Raw genomic sequence first — 26874 nt, 5'->3', positions numbered from 1 at the left:
AAATTGTCGAATCAAATGCAAGCTGCTGATTGATCTTAATTAGATTAGATTAGATTAGATTACTTACAATGTGGAAACAGGCCCTTCGGCCCAACAAGTCCACACCGCCCCGCCGAAGCGTAACCCACCCATACCCCTACATCTACATCTACATCTACCCCTTACCTAACACTACGGGCAATTTAGCATGGCCAATTCACCTGACCTGCACATCTTTGGACTGTGGGAGGAAACCGGAGCACCCGGAGGAAACCCACGCAGACACGGGGAGAACGTGCAAACTCCACACAGTCAGTCGCCTGAGGCGGGAATTGAACCCGGGTCTCCGGCGCTGCGAGGCAGCAGTGCTAACCACTGTGCCACCGTGCCGCCCGTGGAACAAATTAAGACACACTTAATTGATCTTGGTCATGATAAATTAAGCATAAAATGGTACTTTCCTAGTTTCCTGTAGCTTGTTCAATCCCTATGAAAGCAGTGGTTATGAGTCAGTTGGCAGTACTCTCTTCGTCTGTGTCAGACAGTTGTGGCTCCACCAAAGACATTGAGCACAAACATATTTCCTAAGACTGCAATCCTGTACTCAGGGAGTGCTGTTTTCTCTCAAGTGGATGTTAAAGTTACCCTACCACATTTTTAAAAATGTCTACAGAGTTATCCCTGGTATACTGCCTGATATTTATCCCTCAATCAACATCACAAACAAAAATCAGCTCACTATCAAAATAAAAACTGAAAGAACTGCGGATGCTGTAAATCAGAACACTCCTGAGGAAGGGTGGCTCAACCCGAAACGTTAACTCTGATTTCTCTTCACAGATGCTGCCAGACCTACTGAGCTTTGCCAGCAACTTCTGTTTTTGCTTCTCGTCACTATGACTTCGCTCTTTGTAGGAGTTAGCTGAGTGCAAACTGGTTGCTACATTTCCTGTATTGCAATGGCAACTACACTGTTAATGTTCTTTGTTAGCTATAAAGTTGTGAGTGATGTGGTATAAATGCACGGCTTTCTTTCTTCAACTTTCACTGAGGTTGATTGACTGGTCACTAGCAGCCAATTGGAATCCTGCTCAAGTGGTCATTCTTCATATCTAACCATGTCTTTCTCTCGTGGAAGATGGACAGGCAGCAAATTGATTCTCCTTCTCCCCTCCCCCCACCTTAATCCCAGATCCAACCCTCCAACTCGGCACCGTCCTCTTGAGCTGTCCTACCTGTCCATTTTCCTTCCCACCTATCTGCTTCACCCTCCACTCCAACCCATCACCATCACCTTCATCTACTTATCGCATTCCTAGCCACCTTCCCGCCAGCCCCACCCTCCTCCCATTTATCTCTCAGCCCCTTGCCACCCACCCCCACATTCCTGATAAAGACCTTATGCTTGAAAGGTCGACTCTCATGCTCCTCAGGTGCTGCCTGACTGGCTGTGCTTTTCCAGTCCACACTTTTTGTCTCTGATCTCCAGTATCTGCAGTCCTCACTTTCTCCAAGCGAATCGATTCCGTTGGGGCAATTCTGCATGGTGTACTTTTGTTGCTGTTTGAAGAGACCAAGGTAGTCAAGCAGGAGGCTGGAAGAATACAGCAAGCCAGGCAGCATCAGGAGGGGGAGAAGTGAACCTTTCTGATGTAACCCTTCTTCAGGACTGAGGGAGGGTTAAAAGGGGGTGGGGAGGCAGGGTGGTGAGGTGGTGATAGGTGGAGACAGGTAAAGGATATGATCTGGTTGGTCGATGGGAGGAATGAATCCGGTTGGTAGCTAGAAGGAAGGGTCGATGAGAGGAATGGAAGGGAGGGGGATGGCCAGGGAAGGGAGTCAGGGGATGGGAAGGGAGGTTATTTGAAATTGGAGAACTCAATGTTGAGTCCTCCAGGCTGTAGGTTGTCCAGGCAGAAGATGAGGTGTTGCTACTCCGATGTGCAGTTTGATTTGATGTGGCAATGGAGAACGCCAAGGATGATCATGTCAGAAAGGGAGTGAGAAGGGGAATTAAAATTGGCAGTGATTGGGAGGTCAGGTTGGCCTCTGTGGGCCCAGCGGTGATGCTCGGTGAATTCTTCCCTAAGTTTACATTTGGTCTCCCCAATGTAGAGAAAACCACATCGGGAGCACCAGTCACAGCAAACTAGGTTGGAAGAGAGGCAGGTGAGCCTCTGTCTCCCCTGGAAGGACTGTCTGGGGCCCTGGTTGGAGGTGAAGGGGGTGGTGTGCTGACAGGTTTTGCATCTTTTCCAGTTGTAGGGGAAGGTACCTGGGGGTTCAGGAGAGATGGTGGGGAGAGTGGCGCGAACCAAGGATTGGTGAATGGAATGGTCCTTGCCAAAGGCAGAGAGGGGTGGGGAGGGGAAGATGTTCTTGATGGTGGGGTCTAGTTGGAGTTGGTGGAAGTGTTTAAGGATGATCTGTTGGATGCGGAGACCGGTGGGAGGTGAGGACAAGGGGGACCCCATCTTTATAGCGATTGAAGGGGGTGTGGGTTTAGAACATTGGGATGGGGAATGGGGAGGGCTGTCTGGATGACAGAGGGGAGAAAAGCACATTGTTCAAAATAGGTGGACATCTGGGATGCTTGGGAGTGGAATATCTCCTCGTCACAGCAGATGTGGAGGAATTGGGAGAATGGGATGGAGTTCTTGCCAGATACTGGGTGGGAGGAGGAGTAGTCCAGGTAGTTGTGAGAGTCTGTGGGTTTGTAGTAAACATTCCTCTGGAGACTGTCACCAGAGATGGAAATGGAGAGTTCAAGAAAGTGGGGAGAGGTGTCCAAGATGAACCAAGTGAATTTGAGGGCGGGGTGGAAGATGTGGAAGAAGTCGATGAACTGCTCCAGTTCAGCCTGGGTGCAAGATACTGCACTGATGCAGTCATTGATGTAACAGCGGAAGAGTTGGGGCACAGTGCCTGTGTAGGTGCTGAAGAGGGACTATTTGACATAGCCAACAAAGAGGCAGGGGTAGCTGGGGCCCATACTAGTGCCGATGGCCACCCCCTGTATTTGGAGGAAATGGGAGGAGTTAAAGGAAAAGTTATTAATGGTGACGACTAGTTCAGGACTAGTCTGTAAGAGGCAGGCATTGCCACAAGCATGCTGATGAAGTGATTATCAGGTATTGTGGGTTGTTGTTTAGGGTGTTGAGGCTTGTTGCCAATCCGCTGTAGCCACTGATCGTCAAGGTGATGTGTGCTGGTCCACAAGAGATGCTGACATTTTCTTCTGCCATTGTTCAGTGTCACCCAGATGTGAAAATCAGTGTTTAAGGCCTTCACGCATCCTTGCAGTAAGACTGGTGTTTTGAGTCTTGTTCCTTCACCAAACAGAAACTTCTTGGTACATGTTCATTGCTAAATCACGTTCACTGACAAAGCCACGTTGCCTCTGTTTGATGGATGTTAACATAATGGTGAGTTTAGCCTTTGAGTGGACAGTCAGATTGAGATTTTGACCTGCTATGAGACTCCCAGAATGTGCAGTGAAAATGAAAGTCGTTAAGTTTTCTTTCTTGATCGTTGTAAGCCAGACAACCAGGTGCTGAGAACACAGGCATCATAAACTAGCATCTTAGCCCTCAGAGTCCGCTAAACCTCGATTATCCGAATATCAATTATTCAAATTTCGGATTATCTGAAGAAGATCTCAAGGTCCCAATAGAAACATTACATCAAAGAGATGTTTCAATACTGATCGCGTCTTTTGTTTACAGTGATTAAAAGTGAACTTGGGCTTCCTGAAATGTTGCCGAGAACAGTCCTGGACAGCGATGGGAGCCCAGGCACTGTCTCCAAATGACTGATCGCACCCATCTCTCTCTCCTGCACCCCTCCTCCCCCGCATGTTTACCTTGGAGTTCTACGTATGGATGTACCCTAAACCCCTCCTTCCCCAGATAATTTCTCCAACATTGTCCTGTATGGGGCAACTGTGGAACCTGTCAAAAAGTTGAAGTAAAAGGGTGTGTGTGTGTATATATGCACTATTTTGAGACTCACCTGCCACCCCCCCACCCCCCGTTGGTGTCCAGTCCGGCTGCTCCGAGATGGGGGTGCGTGGACGGGGGTCTCACGGGAGCTGACGGGGGTGGGGGCGCACAGTGGAGGGGGTGGGGGTGGGGGGGGGGGCATGGTAGCCGGGTCAGACAGAGATGGGGTCGCGATCAGGGGGCAGTGTTGCATGGGGTTGGGTGGGCAGACGAGGAGGTGGGTTGGGGAGGCTGATGCAGTTGAGGGGGGTGGCGGGGGCTCACGCACGTGCTGCTGCCTAGTCTCCTGAACGGGGAACGGACTTAGCAAGTGGTCCCTGTGTCGATCCCATTGAACTGATGGTTTTTGGTGGGGGGGGAGGTGCTTGTGGAGTGGGGGGCTGGAGTGGGAGGCTTCAGCAATGTTGCAGGTCCCTTACACACAAATGTGTGTCTGTTCAGAACCAACCCCTGAGTCAGAGAGAGGGAGTAAATCAGGCAGAGTGAGGAAAAAGGAAACGTCAGAAAACTCCGAGCCCCAGAGGAGAGGCATTGCACCAATTAACTGAATAATCAATTATCCAAACCAAATAGTGCCCACCCATCTTGTTCGGATAATCAAGGTATCAAGGTTCCTCTGTATTATTTTGTATGTTGATCAAATGCAGTAGCTGTATTTCCTCTGCGTGTATTGAGTTCTGCATCAAGAAACAGACTGTCACCATAGACCCAAAGGAACAGAATGTGCTCAGCACTTCTACTTGGGTGTTAAGTGTGACTTGATTTGAAACTGTAACACCTTGTCCGTAACCATGTAGTCATTGTTTACTTGATGCTTATACCAGGGGAAATGTTGAACATGTTTGCATGCAAATAGCCTGGTATTTTTAACCATGCAAGATATCACATCTCAACTCAAACACATCTGCTTAAGTGATCATGCTTCAACAATCTGTTTCCTCCCCGTTACTTGTTTGGTTTACCAAAGTGAAATGTGGCATTCCAAATGTGGCATCACTGTGATAGATTTGCTCAGCAGTGAGCAGGCACTTGGACTCATGACATTCCAGTCCACAGGTTTTGGTGCTACAAAGGGCATGACTTTTACTTATCAATTAGATTGTCCGAGAAGTCGTGTTGTACAAGTTTACCTTTAATCATAGTTGACACTAACTCAATGATTATCTTATTAGATAAATAGGAAATGATTCACAGGAAGTTCTTTAGGAGCAAGCTAAATGTGACGACATGAGAAATTGTAAATTGGCCCAAAGGGCTTAAATCGTGTAACTTGTTGTTAATTATTGTGAAGAGAAAGCTAGTTGCTTGCTTCCAACAGAAATAATTTTCCTTATCAAGTATCGGATCAAATAGTAATGTTTGTTCAAGGCTACTCTCTCTTTAGGCTAAGCTTTGATAGCATCTGGAATGCTTCATTTCATATCCCAAGCAGTGAAAAGGAAGAAGAGAGAGTTATGGGACATGTGCACTTACACAGATGTGATTGGGTTGGGCTGTAGTTCCTACAATGGTGAAATATCCTGGGCTATTCACATGAAGACATGTTGGGCTTAACTTAACCTTACCTAGATAAGAAGAAAACAATGGTTATGGTATAGGGTGTTACATCTCCATATCTGGTTATACCAGGTAAACCACAGCTGGAAGCACTGCTCCTTTGGATCCACAGTGATTAACAATCTGTCTCTACTTGCAGAATTCACACGATGGCTGAATGTGGTAATGTCAGTACTTGTGGTACAGAGGTCCAGGTGAATTATCAGGGAGCATAGACTCTAATCATACAACAACAGAATTTGAATCAAATTTTGAATCAAAGCTCATCCAGTGGTGGCCAATTGTTGTAAATAACCCACCCAGCTCATTCATGTCCATTAGAGAAGGAAATCTGCTGCCTTTACCCAGTCTGGCCTACATGTGACTCAGATCCACAGCAATATTGTTGACTCTTAACTGCATTCTAAAGTGGCCCAGCAAGCTATTCAGTTGCATCTTCCACCGACAAAAGATAAGAAAAAGATTGAAACCAGATGTACCACTCAGCATTGCTAGAATGGAGTATAAAATTAGGGAGATTTTGCTAAACCTACACAACTCACTAGTCAGACTGCAACTGGAATACTATGAACAGAATTTGTCCCTTTTTCTAAGGAAATTGGAATTGGAAGCAGTCCAAAGAAGACTCACCAGGCTTATTATTAGGAACGCCTTATGAGGAGACATTCATTAGAGTGGAAACAAAAATAGGAATTCCTGGAGAAACTTGGCAGGTCTGGCAGCATCTTTGGAGAGAAGGCAGAGTTAACATATCAGGTCCAGTGAACCTTCTTCAAAACTGATTGTAGCTTGGAAAAGGCTGCTATATATGCTAAGGTTTTGTAAACAAACCATTGTCAGCCTCTAATGGTCACTATTAGCAGCTATTCATTCTCCTAGACTTATCTTCAATCATTCCTCTGTTGCTGAACTGTTTTTCTCTCTTTCTGGGCTCCATCTCCTCTTATCATTTACTCTTTCCCCCTTCCTCCCACCTCATCGTTAGCATATATACCAACCTTGTCCTGCCTGCTGAAGAAGGGTCACTGGACCCAAAACATTAACTATCCATAAGCACTGCCGGACCTGCTGAGTTTTTCCAGCAATTTCTGTTTTTGTTTCTAATTTCCAGTATCCACATTTTTTTAAAAAAGAATAGATTGGGCCTGTATTCATTAGAAAAAAGAGGTGATCTTATTGAAGAATCAATACAAGATTCTTCAGGATCTTAAGAGTAGATGCAGAAAAGTTGTCTCCCCGTGTAAGGGAGTTTAGTTCCAGAAGACATAATCTCAGAATAAGGTGTCAGATATTTAAGAAAGAAATGAGGGTGAATTTCTTCCCTCAGAGTGTAATGGATCTGATAAAGTCTTCACCACAGGCTCTTGAAGCTAGTCGCAAACAATAGTCAAAGTTGAGATAGTCAGATTTTAAATTACTAAGGGAGTCAAGGGTTAAAGGAAAAGGTAGGAAAGTGGAGTTGAGGATTATTAAATCATCCATTATCTTATTAAATGGCAAAACAGACTCTATGGGCTGAGTGGCCTACTTCTCCTCCTATATGTCATGGTCTTATGGATCAAAATGCTGGATCTCTCTTCTAATGTTACTGGAGAGTATATACATGCCACTTGTAGCAGTTCAAGAAGACAGCTCACCACCATCTTCTCAACTAAGGGCAATTAGGGATGGGCAATAAATGTTGGCCTAGCTAGAAATGTCCACATGGCATGAACTAATTTAATAAAAAGCGGTACCATCTTAGGCTGACTCACAAAATAACAATAATGACAAAGCTCACAGTGATTAAAATGTATAGAGCCGAATGCTACCAACAAACATCGTTGCAAACACATCCTCCACATGGGTAGCATCAAATGTCTTTGGGGTAGTTGCAAAAACAGCTCTCCGAAGAGGGAAGAAGTGTTGCGTTTCCTGCAGCTCCTACAGGAAATGCAAGACACGTTGCAGAGAGTAAGGAATATACGGGCCTTGTTCAGAAAAAGGACTTGGCCCCCAGTGAAGTAGACTACAGTCAGCTGAAGAAACTGCCATTCAAAAATAGGAAGAATATCAATTTTTAACTGCCCACACATCTGTTTTATTCCTACTGGACAGGATTGAAACTGTCCTGATTGAGAAATATTTTCTGCTTTATGCCACAGTGGGAAAAGGACAAGTCAATCAGATTGGATTATATTTCTCCTGGAAAGATCAGTCACCAACAAGAAACAGTGACAAAAAGCTCATTTGATGCTCCTGTACAACAGAATCTCACAATTCCAATGATATACAAAAACACTTGCTGTAAATTTATATGCAACAGGAAATGGCATTTTAACTATGTTTTGTTTTAATATTTGGGAACACAGGTCTGATCACTATAATCAACACTTCTGCCTCCATCCATCATAGTGACATATAGCCAATGCTTTTAGAGATCGCAACAATCCAGTTAGTCTTTATTTCTAACCTGGATCTTGGAAAATAAACCTCATCACATGCTGATAAAACTTATAGAAACTCTGCGTCCTGGTCAGTGACCTATTGGAATAAACAAAATCAAATTGCCATCTAATTCATGCCAACAAACAACTATAATATTAAACAAAATAAGAACAAAGATTTGCAAACCTTACTCTGATTATATTCAGCTAGGATTCATCTGTAAGATGCCCAGTAAATAGGTTCTCAGTCACTCACTAAAATCTCTCCAAATAAGCCTTGGATTGCCTTCTCTTGAGAAGATCTTCAAAAAAGTACAAATTGAAATTTCCTCCTTTCTATTTGGGTAGCACCTTTGGATTCACTTGTGCTTTTTGCAACCGCTAAACCCACTTATTTTGTTTCACATAAAATTGGTTGCTATGTTGCAGGAATAGAAACAAGTGCCCAATTCAATGAAATTAACTCCTTAAAAGGAATTTCAGCTGCAAGTGGTGTATAAGGTTTCCTGGGGATTACTGGGCAGTGGGCAAAGCACTAAGCACATCCAACCCTGACAGTGGATCGTCTGAGCAAACAAGTGGGAATGGGCAGCAGGCTGTAGGATGGGATTGGAAGTTTTTTATTTGATTGGTGATGTTTTAGAGTTGGGGACCAAGCTCACAAGTGACACTAAAATGAATGGCAGAGCAAAGTGTGCAGAGAACACAGAAAATCTGCAGAGAGATAGGTTAAGTGAGAGGGTGAGGGTGTGCCAGATGGAGTAGTGTCAGTAAATATGAGCTCATCTATTTTGGTAGGAATAACTGCAAAATGGACTATCATTTGAATGGTGAAAAATTGCAGCATGCTGCAATGCAGTGGAACCTGGGTGTCCTTGTGCATGAATCATGAAAATTTGGTCTGCAGGTTCAGCAGGTAATTATGAAGGCAAATGGACTATTCTCCGTCATTGCTAGAGGGATAGAGAGTAAAAATGGAGAGGTTATGTTACAGCTGTATAGGGTGATGGTGAGACCACACCTGGAGTACTGTGTCCAGATTAGGTCTCCTTACTTGAGAAAGGATGTAGTGGCACTGGAGACAGTGCAGAGGAGGTTCATTAGGTAGATATCGGAATTGATAGGGTTGGATTATGAGGACAGATTGAGTAGGCTGGCAATATACTCATTGGAATTTAGAAGAATGAGGGAAGATTGTAATAGAAACATATACGATTATGAAAGGGAATAGATAAGATAGAAGCAGGGAGGTTGTTTCCATCAGTAGGTGAAACTAGAACGAGGGAGCATAGCCTTAACGTAAGGGGAAGCAGATTTAGGACTAAGTTGTGGAGGAACCCAAGGGGTTGTGAATCTGTGGAATTCCCTGCCCAGTGAAGCAGTTCACGCTACCTCATTGAATGTTTTTAAGGCAAAGACAGATAGATTTTTGAACAGTCAGCGAATTAAGGATTATGATAAGTGGGTGGGAAGTGGAGCTGTGCCCATGAAAAGATCAGCCTTGATCTTATTGAATGGGGGAGCAGGCTTGATGGGCCAGATGGCCTACTCCTGCCCCAATTTCTTATGTTTTCATGTTTTAAATACCACCCACGGAAAGTTCACCAGCAAGAAGATGCTACACTTAGTGGAAATGGTCTCTTGTTATCCTCTGGTAGCCTTCGTCTGATAAGAAAGCAGCAGAACCTTCCCAGCTCAGGCCAGAGCTAAAATCAGATCCCAACCTGCATCATCTGTTTGGTCTATTCATGTTTGGAATGTTTCCTACTCTATTGACCAATAAAGGTTATGCCTGATCAAAGAAAATGAGAGACACCACCTGCTGAAAAGGTCAGATTAAATTAGAAAACAGCAGAATGTAGGCAAGATATTAGTCAGTCAACCACATGATTGCGGTCATCTGACACTTGGTTTCCATCAGGTTGAACTAATATTGTCACTTCTGTGCTCTAAACCTTCACAGCCTTGTGACCACATTGAGATGACACCAGTAGGAGAGAAGACACCAGTATAGAATGAGGGTGTGAAGAGAAAGATCTTAGATACTACACTGGAGACCTGTAATTGATAACCTGTAATGTACAGATGTAAATGCAGGAGTGTTATATCATATCAGGAGAAGAGCAGCCTTACTTCAATGTAAGAAGCAAACAGTCTCAGGGACAATATATGTGCAAACACAGACCAACATCCTCCAGGTAGCAGTATCTGCTGAAAACACAAGATAAAGCAAAATGGACAACCCAATTCCCTTGGGGTTCACATCTGATGCATTTGATTAAAATCACCCCCATGTAGCCACAAAATGTATTAAAGTAATACTGAGGCCAGTAACTAGTGGAAGAATTACATAATATGTATTTGTACAATCATTACATAAAACTAGTCTCAGCCTGTGTTTGTCCTTGATTCAAACCTCCCCCAATTCTCTTCATCAGAATTTATCAACCTATCCATTGTATTCTGTTCTCCTTCATGCATTTACCTACCTTGCCTTTAAATGTTTCTTTGCTGTTCACTTCAACTTTAATTTATGGTTGAGAGTTCCCCATTCTATCACTCCCTGCGTAAAGAACATAGAACATAGAACATTACAGCACAGTACAGGCCCTTTGGCCCTTGATATTGCCTCGACCTGTCATACCAATCTGAAGCCCATCTAACCTACACTATTCCATGTACGTCCATATGCTTGTCCAATGACGATTTAAATGTACTACCGTTGCAGGCAAAGCATTCCATACCCTTACTACTCTCTGAGTAAAAAAACTACCTCTGACATCTGTCCTATATCTATCACCCCTCAATTTAAAGCTATGCCCCCTCGTGCTCACCGTCACCATACTTGGAAACAGGCTCTCCCTGTCGACCCTATCTAACCCTCTGGTTATCTTATATTTCTCTATTAAGTCACCTCTCAACCTTCTTCTCTCAAACGAAAACAGCCTCAAGTCCCTCAGCCGTTCTTCGTAAGACCTTCCCTCCATATCAGGCAACATCCTAGTAAATCTCCTCTGCACCCTTTCCAAAGCTTCCACATCCTTCTTATAGTGCGGTGATCAGAACTGTACACAATACTCCAAGTGCGGCCACTCCAGAGTTTTGTACAGCTGCAGCATAACCTCATGGCTCCGGAAATCTATTAATAAAAGCTAAAATACTGTAAGCCTTCTTAACAACCCTGTTAACCTGGCTGGCAACTTCCAAGGATCTGTGTATATGGACACTGAGATCTCTCTGCTCATTTACACTACCAAGAATCTTGCCATTAGCCCAGTACTTTGCATTCCGGTTACTCCGACCAAAGTGAATTACCTCACACTTGTCCACATTAAACTCCATTTGCCACCTCTCAGTCCAGCTCTGCAGCTTATCTATGTCTCTCTGTAACCTACAACATCCTTTGTCACTATCCACAACTCCACCGACCTTAGTGTCGTCTGCAAATTTACTAACCCACCCTTCTACACCCTCATCCAGGTCATTTATAAAAATGACAAACAGCAGTGGACCCAACACCGACTCTTGCGGTATACCACTAGTAACTGGACTCCAGGATGAACATTTCCCATCTTCTTTCAGCAAGCCAATTACTGATCCAAGCTGCTATATCTCCCACAATCCCATTACTCCGCATTTTGTACAATAGCCTACTGTGGGGAACCTTATCGAACACCTTACTGAAATCTATATACACCACATCAACCAGTTTACTCTCATCTACCTGATTGGTCACCTTCTCAAAGAACTCAATAAGGTTTGTGAGGCACAACCTACCCTTCACAAAACTGTGCTGACTATCCCTAATCAAATTATTCTTTTCTAGATGATTATAAATCCTATCTCTTATAACCTTTTCCAACACTTTACCAACAACTGAAGTAAGGCTCACTAGTCTATAATTACCAGGGTTGTCTCTACTCCCTTTCTCGAACAGGAGATCCACATTTGCTATCCTCCAGTCTTCTGGCACAATAAAGAAGTTTCTTCCTTGTTGATGATTTGATTTATTGTGCCTTGAACTTGATAAGCTGCAATGGTTTTAAATATAGTGAAACAAAATTACTTTTGGAAATCCCAATCAGTTACACAGGAACTGGTTGTCATACACACAGCTTGCTAACAAGAAGATTATGTCAGAGTACACAGGAAGATGTTTCTGTATCTCCACAACCACCTGATGAAGGAGCAGCGCTCCAAAAGCTAGTGCTTCCAAATAAACCTGTTGGACTATCTCCTGGTGTTTTGTGATTTTTAACTTTGTACATCCCAGTCCAACACCGGCATCTCCAAATCATGACTGTATCTTCCTCATTTAGTAACAACTGAACAGAGACAGGGGTAATAATCAGAACCTGTCTAATTCAGTGGTTTTCAAACAAAACTTGACGCTATTTACATTTGTATGTCAGATTGTTATTAAATATGCAATGGATATTGTCATATGCTGCTGTGAAACCAGTTCAGAACTGATCACTTCACTTTAGAAAATCACAAGATGATAGTCTGTGGTTTCCTAATGTGCAACTGATGGGAGAAAACCTCGAAGGGTATACAATTTCACAGACTCACAGAATGTAGATATAAATTCAGCATCATTAAATATATGGAATGGACTAAATAACAACCTTCAAAATTGCCTCAATCTGGAAGCAAGAGGACTTATGAGGTCTGTAAAACTTGAGTGGAGGGTTGAAACAGAGATGACCTAACTAACATGTCCCTGTGAACATTCTGGATAGCAATTAAAATGTCTGCAATGAGAGTAGTGATGTATTCTTTCAGATGGGGCCAAAGAGAGTCACTTAGAAACATAAAAACACTTGGCCCCTCCAGCTTATTTCCCCATTCAATAAGATCATGGTTGATCTGATTTTAACCTCAGCTCTACATTTCTACATATTCCTTGATAATCTTTCATCTTGGTAATCAAGAATCGAAATACCCCTGCCTTAAAGATATTTAAAGAATCCTCATTCACTGCCTTTGAGGAATGGAATGGGTGAGTCACTATTTTTAAACTATGACTTTTGTTCTAGATTCCCCCACAAGAGAAAGTTAGCTAGAGGATGGTATCAATTTTCACCCCGCTCTCCTCTCTCCGCTGCCTAAGATGACAGAAGAATGGGTTGGGTATCTTGGCAAGAGGTGGGTGCCACATTTAAAGACAAATATGTGTCGTAGTGCCAAGGAGTAGATGGAATTGTGAAAGAGGTGGAAAAGACAAACATGATATAACACAATAGGTGATAATCTCCAACTATCACAACATGATACTTACATTAGCTCCATGCTACATGTATGAGATGTGGGTCAGATGTTAACTGAAGAATTCAATGAACTTTTGTTACAGCACCTGATATCTATCCATGTACACTACAATCCCAGGCAACTGCATGTCCAGGCACAAGAGAAGGAATTTAGTTGCACTGTAGCACATTTGCCTCAGTGTATTGTGCTGCAGGAGAACAGAGCTCGGTAACTTGGAGATTAACAGGTCTATACCATTAGGTCACATGCTATTATATAGCATGGCATCATGAGCATCTTCCTTAAATATATATTGCATATATGCTCCAACATATTTCTAAGGAATACAATATCTCCCTTTTTCCAGAGAAAATAAAACTCCAATTTATGAATGAATATAAGAACATAAGAAAAGGAGCAGTATCAGATCATTTGGCCCCACAAGACTGACCCAACATTCTATAAGATCAAAGCTAATCTGTCCCAGGCCTCAATTCCTCTTTCTAAGCTCATGGCCCTCAATTCTTCAATATCTAAATCATCTATAAATACTTCTAGTAATCGAGCCTTCACAACTGTCTGGAATAGAGATTTTGAGACAGCTGTTACCCTCTGGGAGTATTATTACCTCTTCACCTATTTTTGTATTGTCAGTAAATTTGGGGAATATGGAATGATCCGACCGTGGCTTCCTCCTGTTTTCTCAGAACATTGACGGCTGCTTTGGTGCTGCCTCATGCTGCCACCAGGACCTTGAAATGTTTGTTCATTTTGTCTTCAATTTCCACCCCTTTATAACTTCCACATTGTCCATTTTCGACACTTCCCTTCTCTTCCTTGACCTCTCTGTCTACATTTTGGAGTATAAACTGCCCACTGCCATCCATTACACTGGCACTTACTCCCAGAGCCACCTTCATTACAGCTCATCCCAGCCATGTTCTTGCAGGACTCCATCCCCTTCTCCCAATTCCTTTGCCTACATCACATCTGTTCAGCTGATGCCACCTTCCAAAGCAGCACTGCTGACATGGCTAGCTTCTTCCATAACAATGGTTTCCCGCCCACTGTGGCTGACAGGGCCCTCAACCACATCTGACCTTTCACCCACGTTTCTGCCCTTGCCCCTTCCCATTACTCACATGATTGTGATCGGGTCTCCCTTGTCCACATTTTTCATCCCACTAGCCTCCTCATTCAAAGGATCATTCTCACCATTTCAGACGATCCCAGCAGAATGCCACCACCAAACACATTTTCCCTTCACTCCCCCGACTGCATTTCACAGGGACCATTCCCTCTGGGAAACCTAGTTCATTCCACAACCGTCAATTCCACCCCAGTTTCCACAGCACATTCCCATGTAACCACAGAAGGTGCAACATCTGCCCCTTCCCCTCCTCCCTGCTCACCATCCAAGGACCTAAACAGTCTTTCTAGGTGAATCAGCATTTTCCCTCTACCTCCTCCAATCTTGTGTGTTGTATTCACTGCACCCAGTGTGACCTGTTCTACATTGGAGAAACCAAAGACAGACTGGGTGACTGCTTTGCAGAACATCTCCAGTCCCCATGCAAGAATGAGCCCGAGCTTTTTATAGCCAGTCATTTTAAGACAGCATCCTGCTAGCATGTCGCACATGTCTGTCCTTGGCATGCAGCAGCTTTCCAGTGAATCACAGTGCAAACTGGAGGAACAATATCTCATCTTCAAACTAGGCACTTTACAACCTTCTGGACTTAATATTGAATTCAACACTTTCAGATTGTGAACCCACTCCCAGTTCTTCCTTCTCTTTTCAATTTACATGTTACATTCTCTGTCACCATGTCCTCTCCACACCCCTTCTCCACCTCATCCCAGGCGGTCTGTCTTCTCTTTCCATTCTGGCAAGTAAACACAGCATTGTTCTGCCATTCTCACATACTGATCACTTCATCTGAATCATCAACATCTTTTCTCCACCAGGACTTTAAACCTCACCACTGCCATACACCCCCTCCAACCTCCTCCCCAACTATAGCATAAATGCTGCCTCCACCACACTTCAGTTTAGCTTTGAAGAAGAGTCATCTAGACTCAAAACGTTAGCTTACTCTCTCTCCATTGATGTTGGCTGGACCTGTTGTGATCGCCAGCATTTGTCTTCAGTGGATATGTTGTACTCTGCCCCTACTCCCAGTCATGAAGATGGATAGTAAATAATTGAGGTCCTAGGTTTGAACTTTGTGACGCTCCACAAATTAAATCTGTCCAACTTGGAAAAGCCCCATTAATATCAGTAGAAGCCCATCCATCCGCCATTTTGAAATAACTAATTAATAATGTAATTGAACTTGTTAACAATGCAATCATCTGCAATTTCCGATTGCCCACTCCTTTTCTTAGTGTTGAACAAGAAAATATTAGGGAGTGTTTTATGCAGCAAAGATGAGGTGGCACAAGAGTGGAAGAAAAAACTACTGGGGCCATGTTTGTTTGTAGTGGCAGATTATGCTGGGAAAGAAGGTGGCATCTGCATGTTTGTTTCATCTAATTTGTGACATCCTGTTGCTCTGGACTAGGCCAGACCACTCAAAACATTCTGAAGCAGGCATCCCACACAATAACTTTGCAATTGGTTTCGGTAAGTGTACAGTGAAATTACTCAGAGTAAGATAGCTAGGTTAACTATCAGGTTTTAAAACAGACAAAAGTTTATTCACAAAATTACACAATGAAACACAAAGAACAGAATTAAGAACCCTTTCAAAACTTAGTCTATCCAAACTTGACTTAATTATGCTCTTCCAAATATACACAACGATCCCAATAAGCAAACCCAATTTAAAAAACAGTAAAAATGGAACAAATGCTTATATGTTGAAGCTAGAAGGGTAGAAGGAGAGAGAGAGAGAGAGTTTAGCAGCCTGGTTCCACACAGCTGAACTCCTAACTAGTTCTGGACTGAACCGCTCAGCTAGATAGCTGATCACTCCCCTTTCATTATACAAGTCACTTCTAAAACATGACCACTTTGGCCTGAAGTCTCATCTGTTTACATATAAACAAAAGGCCTCTCAACATCTTTTTCATCTCTGTAACAAACTAGTCACCTCAGAGCAGGGAGTGTTTTATGACCCCTCTGAAAAAAAATCCATGGACACAGAATTCTTGAGAAAGCAAACAGCTTTTCAAAAAAAGGGTCCAGATTTGTGACACCTTCCTCCTTTATTAAAAAAAACTATCATTACCAAAAGATGGCTTCATTTTTAAAACCCTTCAAAACAAACTGGTTAGTAGTCTAAAATACACACATACACTATACTAACTATGCACATGCAAACATGCACAACCACATGCGAATTCAGGCAGTGCCACACCAGCCACTGAATGCCTCCGTATCTCATTCAAGCCTCAATAATGCATCGGCAATCACGTTTTTGCCACCTGCCGCATACATAATTGTCAAATTGAATGGCTGCAACAACAAGCTCCATCCAAACAGTATGGCATTTTTTGTCCTTAAATTTTTCCACAAATGTCAGTGGATTATGATCAGTGCATATGATTGTCTCAGATGCATTGCTGGTAATATAACTACTGAGATGTTGTAATGCCAACACCAAGCTTAAAGTCTCTTCCTCTACCATTGAATATTTCTGTTGACGGACGTTCAACTTCCTGGAAAAATACCTGATGGGTCTTTCTATTCCTTTGTCATGCTCCTACAGGAACACCGCACCAACACCTACATTCATGGTATCGATAGCCATCTTGAAAGGCTTCATGTAATTCTGTGTGGCTAATACTAGAGCAGTGGTTAACACAGTTTTTAGGCTGTTAAATGTCTTTTGACAGTCCATGTCCACTGAAACCTCTTGCCCTTTTTTAACACTTTGGTCTGTGGAGCAGCCACACTGCTAACGTTCGGCACAAACATTCGGTAAAATCCACTCAATCCCAGGAACCATAGTACTACCCTTCTGTCGACGGTGTGGGAAATTCCCCAATTACTATTGTTTTCACATCCCGTGGAGCCATTCATCCATGCCCAATAACATGGCGCAGGAAGGCTTTGGCTAATTCATTTTTAGCCAGGTTTACCACCAAGCCTGCCTTCCAAAATCAATCGAACAAGTCCAATAAATGCTGTAAATGTTCTTTCCATGAGTGACTAAAATCACCAATCATCAATGTAAACAACACAATTGGGTAACCTGGCAATGACCTTATTAGTCAGTGTCTGAAATGTGGCTGGAATATTTTTCATACCAAATGGCATGACTTTGAACTGATATAGTCCATTTGGCGTTACGAAAGCTGAAATTGCCTCTGCTCTCTCTGACAGAGGTACTTGCCAGAAGCCTCTGAGCAAGTCCAACTTAGATATGCAAGTTGCTTGTCCTACTTTTTCGACACAGTTCTCCAACAGTGGAATTCAATATGCACCAGTCTTTGTAATGGCACTGACTTTGCAATGGTCCACACATAACTGTTGGGTACCATTTGGCTTTGGCACTATTTGCTATGGTTGAGCTTCAGTCACTGTAACTCACTTTGATTATGCCATCTTGAAGTATGCGCTCTAACTCCTTCTGAGCTTGTGCCAACTTTAGGGGGTTGTGCCTATAAGGATGTTGCTTAATCAAAACGACATCTCCTATATCTAAATCATACACAATTAGGTTAGTACTTCCCAGTTTATTTTTCCATATCTCCCCATATGATACTAATAACTCTTTCAGGTTTTCTTGTGGAAGGTAAATTAATAATTTATTCTAATTTTTGACAACTTCCTCGTTGTCCAATTTGATTTGAGGAATGTCCAATTCAGAATCCTCTGAACATGGTTCTTCCTTCTGTGCTGTAATCATTAACACCTTCTCCTCTTGCTTTCCTTCCCTATCAAAATAACTTTTGAGCATATTCACATGACACACTGTGAGATTTCTTCCAGTCTGGAGTCCATATCAAGTAGTTCTCCTCACTCAATTTCCTCTCGATTTGATAAGGTCCACTAAACCTTGTTTTTAAAGGCTCACGTATTACTGGAAGTAATAGGTAACCCCAATTGCAAAATTGCGATTTTGTGATTTCTTCTCTGCTTCTTGTTTCATTATATGCTGTGATACTTTTAAATGCTGTTTTGCCAACTCTCCAGCTCTAATTAATCGTTCTATTAAATTTAACACATAGTCCAAAGGGTGGTCTCTGAATTCTGCCTTATTAATTTCTCCTTAATCAATTTTAATGGTCCTCTTACTTCATGCCTAAAAGTGGACTGAATTTGGTGCATCTCTGATCGCAAAAAGTACAAATGGAACTCCCTTATCCCAATCATCTGGAATAGTTTGCATGGCAAGCTTGAACCTTGATCTGACTGGATCTCTATTGGTAGCCCATATCTAGTAAAAAATGTAAGTAATTCTTCTACAACTCTTTTAGCTGTGATGTTGTATAATGGGTTTGCCTCTGGAAATCTACTCAACACATCCATTATTGTTAATAAATACTTATTCCCACTTTTTGTTTGAGGTAGGGGACCTACGCAGTCAATCAAGATTCTTGTGAAAGATTCCTCAAATGCTGGAATAGGTATTAAAGATGCAGGTTTTATTACTGCCTGTGGTTTTCTGATTAGCTGGCATGTATGACATGTCTGGGAAAGTTCAACTCCATCCTTGTGTAGTCCAGGTCAGTAAAACTGTCTTTGCATTTTAGCCTGTGTTTTCCTTATCCATAAATGACCTCAAAGTGGTAGCTCATGCACCACTTGCAGCTCTTCCTTTATATACCCTACTGGCAAAACTATTTGATGAATCTCTGCCCATTTCTCTTCTGCTTGAATGTATGATGGCCTCCATTTCCTCATTAAGACATCATTTGTTAAGTAACACACAGGAATGCATTCATTCTCCTTCTTTGTATCTGCCTTTTGATACAACTGTTTTAACTTCTATTTCTTAGCATCACAGACTGAGAGGATCCTGTGTCCCCTCATAATATAAGCTCTTTACCTGCTAGTCCTGGCCTATATGAATAAACTTTACCCTTGCATGTATTTTTTTAAGCAGATCTGGCACTTCCTCCTTAACCAACCCCTGATCATCTTGTTCACTCTGAGGCAGTTGTCTAACTTCCCTTCTGCGTGTTGCTACTAAGCCAACAAAACTCCCAGGTGTGTCTGGTTTTCCTGCATCTGGCTTTCTCCTAGCCCATCAACACTGTGATTTCGTGTGGCCCACTTTATTACAATGAAAATACTGGAGTTTTTGAACTTCTTTGTTCCCCTCAAGGGTTTCTTTTATACCCTGGGGTATGTTATCCTTATGATCTTCACTGAGATCTACCTTTCCCTTTCCACGTGAGGATCTCTCTTTGCCACAATTTCTATCCCTCATGGACTGAAATCGATTCTGGAAGCTGAACTGCATTTTATGGACCAGCTCATAATCATGAACCACTTCAGCTGCTAACCTTGCTGTTATAACTCTCTGCTCTTCCACATGAGTTCACATTACTTCAGGCAGTGAATTTTTGAATTCCTCCAAAATAATTACCTCTCTAAGGGCATCATAGGTTTGCTCAATTTTTAAAGCTCTTATCCATCTATCGAAATTACTCTGTTTGATCCGTTCAACTCAATGTAGGTTTGACCAAGGTCCCTCCTCAGATTCCTGAAACATTGTCTATAGGCTTATGATGCACTTAAAATGGCTTTTTTTCACCCCCTCATACTCCCCAAATACTTCCTCTGATAGTGATGTGAATATCTCACTAGCCCTGCCTCCAAGTTTCATTTGGATTAACAAAACCCACATTACCATTGGACACTGCTTTTGTTTAGCCACCTTTTGAAATGAAATGAAAAAAGCTTCCACATCCTTCTTATCAATTTTAGGCAATGCTTGGACATACTTAAACAGTTTCTCACTTGGCTTCTGACTACCAGGGGCTTGCTCATCATCACGATCATCCTCACTAAGCCTACCCTCAACCTTTATCTCCAACCTTTTACGCTGACTTTCCTTTTTAAGTGTCAGTTTTTGAAGTTCAAAAGCTCTGTCTTTCTTCTCTTCTGCTGCTCTCTCTTTTTCCCTCTGTTCTGCTGCTCTCCCTTTTTCCCTCTCTTCTGCTTTTAATCGTAACCCAAAGTGTTTCATTTCTGCTGTCCTTTCCTTATCTCTTTCCACTAACTCAAGCTGCTTCATTTGCAATTGAACTCTTGCCGTCTCTATAGATTCTGATGGTTTCTCCAGCAAGTTTAAATGCTGAGCAACTGCTATAATTATCCCTCCTTTCCTTGCAGAAGCAGACAGGTTCAACCCCAGTTGGTCTGCTAATTCCTGTAGCTTGGACTTTTTCACCTTTTGCAAACCTTCCAAAGTCACCTCATCCACTTCCAGAAAACTTTTGGCGACTGAAAGAACTATTACTATCCCAAGCTTTGTCTACCCAACCAAACCAACATCCGAAATAAAGACACTAGTACCAACACTCATTGTGTAAAATGCCACAAAGAGCCCCAATCTGTTCTGGACTAGACCAGACCACTCAAAACGTTTTTAAGCAGGCAGCCCAGATCCTAACTTTGCAATTTGCTTTGGTAAGTGTACAGTGAAAATTACCCAGAGTAAGTTAGCTAGGTTAACTACAGGTTTTAAAACAGACTGAAATTTATTCACAAAATTACACAATGAAACACAAAGAACAGAATGAAGAACCCCTACAGAACTCAGTCTATCCAAACTAGAGTTAAGTATGCTGTTCTGAATATACACAACAATCCCAATAAGCAAACCCACTTAAAAACAATAAAAATGGAACAAATGCTAATTGGTTGAAGTTAGAAGGGCAGAAGGAGAAAGAGAGAGAGAGAGTTTAGTAGCCTGTTTCCACACAGCTGAACTTCTAACTAGTTCTGGACTGAACTGCTCAGCCAGAGAGCTGACCACTACCCTTTTATTATAAGGTCACTTCTAAAACATGACCACTTTGGCCTGAAGTCTCATCTGTTTACATATAAACAATAGGCCTCTCAACACCCTTTTTCATCTCTGTAACAAACCAGACACCTCAGAGCAGGCAGGGTTTTATGACCGCTCTGAAAAAAAACCATGGACACAGTATCTTTGAGAAAAGGAACAGCGTTTAGAGTAAAGGGACCAGCTTTGTGACACTGATCACAGTCTAAACGCCTACATCATGGGATCCTGATCTAGAATGCCGATTGGATGCAAGTCCACTCTTTCTCCTCCAAATAGCTATCTGCACACTATTCAATTGGACAAGTTGAAATGGTGGGAAGTTAGGTGTGGGGGTTGCGAGTGAGGAGACTCCGATGTATCCATTCTGCCAAGGGAGGGAAAATGCAGCTCAAACTTTTAGCTTGATGGTACTTCATCGGAATAAAAAATCTGAGTTACCAGCTGTCTTTTCCGTTCCACAGTTGCTGCCTGACCTGCTGAACATTGGCAATAACTCTTGCTTTTGTTTCAGATTTCCAATATCCACAATATTTTGCTCTTGTTGATTGTGTGCTCTGCGAATTCAATAGAAAGACGTTAGGCTTAACTCCAGGCAAACAAGGAGCAGATACAACAGGGGTTTTCAAAAGGGAATTGGGCAAGTGTGTCTGATCATGAAAAAAATACAAAGCTACAGGGAACAGGCAAGGCAGTAGGACTTGCTGAGTTGTTACTGCAGCAAGCCAACATGAATACATTGAGCCTGAACTGCGCTGTAACCCTATCTACGATTTGATCTGACTTGATGTGAAATTAATTGACTTATTTATTGCTGTGTGTATTTTGTTAACACATAGTGTGAAAAGTGTTTCATAACTTTGCAAACAAAACAAAGAATATAGAGGCAGAGAAATAAAGAAATAAAGAATAAGTGTTCGACTTCACAGTCCTTCTGATTAAGTACTCTGCCATGAGCCTTGGGCCTAGTGACCCACCATGAGTGCCCTTCACCGTGCTGCCGCTGGAATAAAGGTCGCCACTCTTTAGCGGCATTTCACCGTCATTGATCAGTTTATGTGAGAGAATGGCTGGTTGAATTAGACAGAATGGAGTCAAAAGTTTTCACCTGATGCATGCATCACAGCAGCAGAGCCAAGAGGTACAACTGAACAGCGCGGGGGCTCTTGTGATGCAGTAGTAGTGTCCCTGCCTCTGAGGTAGATAGGCCAGTATTTACGTCCAAAAGGTGTGGAATAACATTTCTGAACAGGTAGCTTATAAGTTATCAACTGAGTGGCGTTATTACTTCCAGGGCCGATTTATCCTTCAGTGGATGTGCACTCTTTCATGACAGTCTGGTGAGCAAATTGTTCTTTACTGAAACATTGTTGATTTTATGATCCTGGAATCATGTCCTGCCTTGCCAGGGGCCTGAAGCTGCTTTCCATCTGCAGCAGTTGCAGTTCTGCTGGCATCTGAAGACATTTGAATCTTTCATTGCAGTAGACCTCAACTGTAATTTATAATGCTGTAGTCTTGCTATTGTATTCGATATTGTCTAGTGTTGCTAAAAATATATTTTGGTGCCTAAATTGTGGATTATTTGTTACTTTAATCACAGCTACTAAGAAGCCACCAATCTGCACCCTGTGGCGTTCTTCAATCTTGCAAAATAAGGAATTGCACAGTAGCAGTCAACTATGTGTTAGCTACCTTTTGGTGTGGCCCAGGAACTCTGTTGTATTTGTAGCAAAAGTAGACTTTGAGTGAGAAAGTTCATCACCCGCTGGCCTTGTATCCTCTGAGCCTTCTTTCGAGGTCAGCTGAGTTATTTGTGTGGCTCTTCCAAATAGCCAGCCTCCAGATAGCATGGCCGTCAGCAAAATCCATGATCTTTATATCTTGTTGCTAGTTTCACAACTGCATGGGTCTGAACATAAAATAAACACATACACAATGGCCAATTTACATCAGGATTTAAACAAAAAGATCTATCAACTAGCTTTCTTAATAAACATAGTTATTGCTTTATGATCAAAACAAAACTCATTCTATGAGGATGCAATAATTGATTAATATACACAGTTGATTATAAAGAATTATGTTTATCTGTCTGAATAGCCTTAACACACACGCACACATTCATACTCTCTCTCTGTCTGTCTCTCTCTGGAGAGAAAGAGAAAAACAATATATGTTTTCAGCAGAGATTGACTTTCTGGAAAAGAAAATGCTTTGCCAATGGGGTATTCTTGAATTCGAAAGGATAAAGCACAGAATGTATTGATATATTGCCATGATGTCTTGCACATGTAGTCAAGTTATAGAGTCATAGAATGATACAGCATGGAAACAGACCCTTTGGTCAAACCCATCCATGCCAACCACGTTTCCCAAACTAAACTTGCCTGCATTTAGCCCATATCCCTCTAAACCTTTCCTATTCCATATACCTGCCTAAATGTCTTTTAAATGTTGCAATTGTACCTGCATCTACCACTTCTTCTGGCAGTTCATTCCACATACAAACCACCCTCTATGTGAAAATGTTGTCTCTCAGGTCCCAAATAAATTTTTCTCTGCTCACCTTAAAAATATGCTCTCTGGTGTTGAATTCCCCTACCCTAGCGAAAAAGACCTCTGCTATTCATCTTATCTATGCACCTTATGAATTTATAAGCCTCTATAAGGTCACTACTCATATGTGGTTGCCTCTGGAATCTTGCAGACACAGCTTGATTGGGAAGTACAATACTGAGATGTTCCTTCAATCACTCTTTCAGGAGAACCAATAGGTTTCACCCTAAACTCAATGAGAGGAGTTTCTTTGCAAAAATGGGAAAGATCAGCTGAGTAGCCATTCCTTACTGGCCTCTTGCCTCCCCCCCACCCCACCCCACTGAAGACTGGGCAAAACAAGTAAAATCTCGAAGCAAGTCACTGTTCAGAACAGCCCTGACAGGAGTCTACAGTAAAGCAAGTAGTTAACACCTGTCATGTGATTTATGCGAAGCCTTGCTTAAACAAAGTCCACAGTGACCTTTGAACAACCTCTTTTCAAGAAACCTTTCCAGGTATTTCCACAAAACTTTAAACCAATTCATTATTCCATCATTCAAAAGCGGAATCTTCCAAGAAACATTAAAAAGAGACATCTTTTTAACACCTTATTTTGCTCAGTTGGGATGGACAATTCATGAGAAGCCCTGCTGCAATTGTCACTGGCAGCAGGAATTGGAAAGTAATAAGGCAAGAAACATACAATTCCTTGAGTGATATACAGTGGTAACCTACCTGGGAGGAACAAGATGCTAGGAGTATAAATGGTGCACTTACCCTTTGGCAATTAAGCTGCATGAGTAATGGTGCCAGTAGGGAGTAGGTGGCAGAGTGAACACGTAGTCTGGAGGACCAGACTAATGCAATAGGCACATGAGGTCAAGCCCCACCAGCTACAGTGGTCAGAATTTCAATTTAAATAATCAGTCTGAAATATAAAGCTGGGCTCAGTGATGATAAGCATGCAACAACATTTGATGCTTGTAAAATCCATCTGGCTTACTCATGTCTTCTCATCTGCATTCTTACCTGGTCTAGCCTGAATGTGAGTTCAGATCATCTGAAAGGGATTGTCTTTGAATTGTCCTCTGAAATGGCCGACCAGGTAGATAGCAATGGTTCAAGTGGAGCAAATTACTGCAGATGTTGGAATCTATACTGAAAACAAAAAATGCTGGAAATCACAGACGGTTTAAGAGTGCAGCTCACTACTACGTTCTCAAGCACAATTAGCAACGGGCAATAAATGCTGGCCAGCCAGCAATACCCACATTCCAAGAATAAACAAATAAAAAGAGGTGAACTTTACAAGAAATGTTTCTAAATACAAAAATGGGTTAGGTCTACAAAAATAAAGGTAGGCAAGACGTCAAGATTTCTGAAATATGCTATTTTTGTTGCATGTAGTCATGAAGATGAAGATCGGGTTAAAGGAGGAATTGATAGGAAATATATTGCAGAGAATGAAAGGAGATACAACCATCAATGGATGGAGATACAGCCATACAGCCTTTGCTTGCAAATCTTAATGCCAGTGCTACGTTAGGAAGCCAAACAGCTGTACAAGCAGGTTGCTCAGGATTGTGTGAGAGAAAGAGCTGAAAAGGGAAGTAGTTATAAGATGTGAGAGGGCAGCTGTGGAGTGAGCCTGAACTGTTTGAGGAAGTGGGAAATCCAGATTGTCTGCGATATTTGGTACAAGTAGAAGGCCTCAGACTGCGAACGGCTCCAACGTCATGCTGGACTGTCTCTTCAGATGAACGTCGTTACCTCATGTCAATCTCCTGCTTTCACCCAGAGCCTTGCAAAACATTTCTATCCAAGTAGTCATGCCACATCCTCTTGAATGCCAACAATTAACCTGCCTCTACCGCATTTCCAGGCCAGGTGATATTCTATGAAATTGGTGATGGTCATGGTGAGAGGGGGGGTAAGTGGAGCTGAGGCCATGAAAAGACCAGCCATGATTTTATTGAATGGTGGAGCAGGTTTGAGGGGCCAGATGGCCTACTCCTGCTCCTGGTTCTTACATTCTTAATCCTCATGTTCTTACATTGTGGTGGTTTACTAGACAGTCAGAACTAATCAGGAGGTTCAACTGATGAATTTTTATCAGAAAATCACTTAACCACCCATATAACTCAGCAGACCACTAAGAGGTATCAACAATATCAGAACGCTCCAAAACATCCCAGCAGACCATTGGCACTTGATCTAAAGGTCAACCCAACAAAGGCTCAGTTATTACAATCAGAGCTATGTTTTCTGGGAATTATTTTCTCTCTGTGTGGAAAGACACTGTTCCACACAATGTGAACACTATATAAAGACAAGCATCACTACTGACAAGATTGTTTTCAGCAATTCTAACTGGACCTGTTCGTGTCAGAGTTTGCAGAACTTGCTAAGCCATTACGTGATTTTCTCAAGGAAGTGAGAAGTCAGTTCAGCAGGATTGGGCAAACAGTTACTCCAACGCAATAAACAAGCTGAGGTTTCAGCAGGCTAATTGAATGCTTCTTCCTGCAGGAGAAAATGAGGACTGCAGATGCTAGAAAACAGAGTCAAGAGTGTGGTGCTGGAAAAGTCAGGCAGCATCCAAGGAGCAGGAGAATCGACATTTCAGGCATAAGCCCTTCATCAGGAAATTGCTTCTTCCTGCAATACAGTATCCCCTGGAAGCGATGGTTATGTCTGAAAACCTAGTGACTGTACTATGCCATAAATGTATGGTAGGCTGACACCAACTGCAAGTACATCTTGCATCTTATCAGGACTCCAGACGTTTTTTGACCACTGTGTAACATCTTCGTAACCCCTACTGGGCATAAAAGCATTTTATCATGAAGCTACTGTAATACTTCCCCCAAACTTGTTATTAAAACCAGTGACATTTTGGTCTCTTTACATTGACTTACATTGACAATGCTGCTGCTGGAGCATGACATTTAGAGAATCTGTACAAACACCATGTCCACACTGCAGAATTTGTTGTACCAAAGGTTGTCACTCATGTGCTCTCTTACCATCAGAATACTTGGTCTACTCAGTCCTTACAACCCTGAGAGACAATGCACAAAACGTCTACTTTGACAGCACATCTTTTATGCAAATACAGAAAACTGTACTCGCTGATTTTCATTGGCACTCAAT

General features: G+C 42.3%; 1 protein-coding gene across 2 annotated transcripts in view; it reads right to left on the bottom strand.

The window, feature by feature from the left end:
• The window catches only part of LOC140465117 (C-C chemokine receptor type 3-like), a 48786-nt gene extending 40540 nt beyond the window's left edge, over nt 1–8246 (bottom strand). The window contains exon 1 of one of the 2 annotated variants that reach the window (XM_072560983.1): nt 8156–8246. The gene's annotated coding sequence lies outside the window, so the exon portion shown is untranslated. Of the gene's footprint in view, nt 1–8150 lie in introns of both variants that reach the window. The other variant, XM_072560982.1, reaches the window with a different exon arrangement.
• Nucleotides 8247–26874: the final 18628 nt, after the last annotated feature.

Source organism: Chiloscyllium punctatum, chromosome 41 (assembly GCF_047496795.1).
Source record: "Chiloscyllium punctatum isolate Juve2018m chromosome 41, sChiPun1.3, whole genome shotgun sequence".
Classification (NCBI taxonomy): Eukaryota; Metazoa; Chordata; class Chondrichthyes; order Orectolobiformes; family Hemiscylliidae; genus Chiloscyllium; species Chiloscyllium punctatum.
This window is presented reverse-complemented; position numbering and strand designations above follow the sequence as displayed.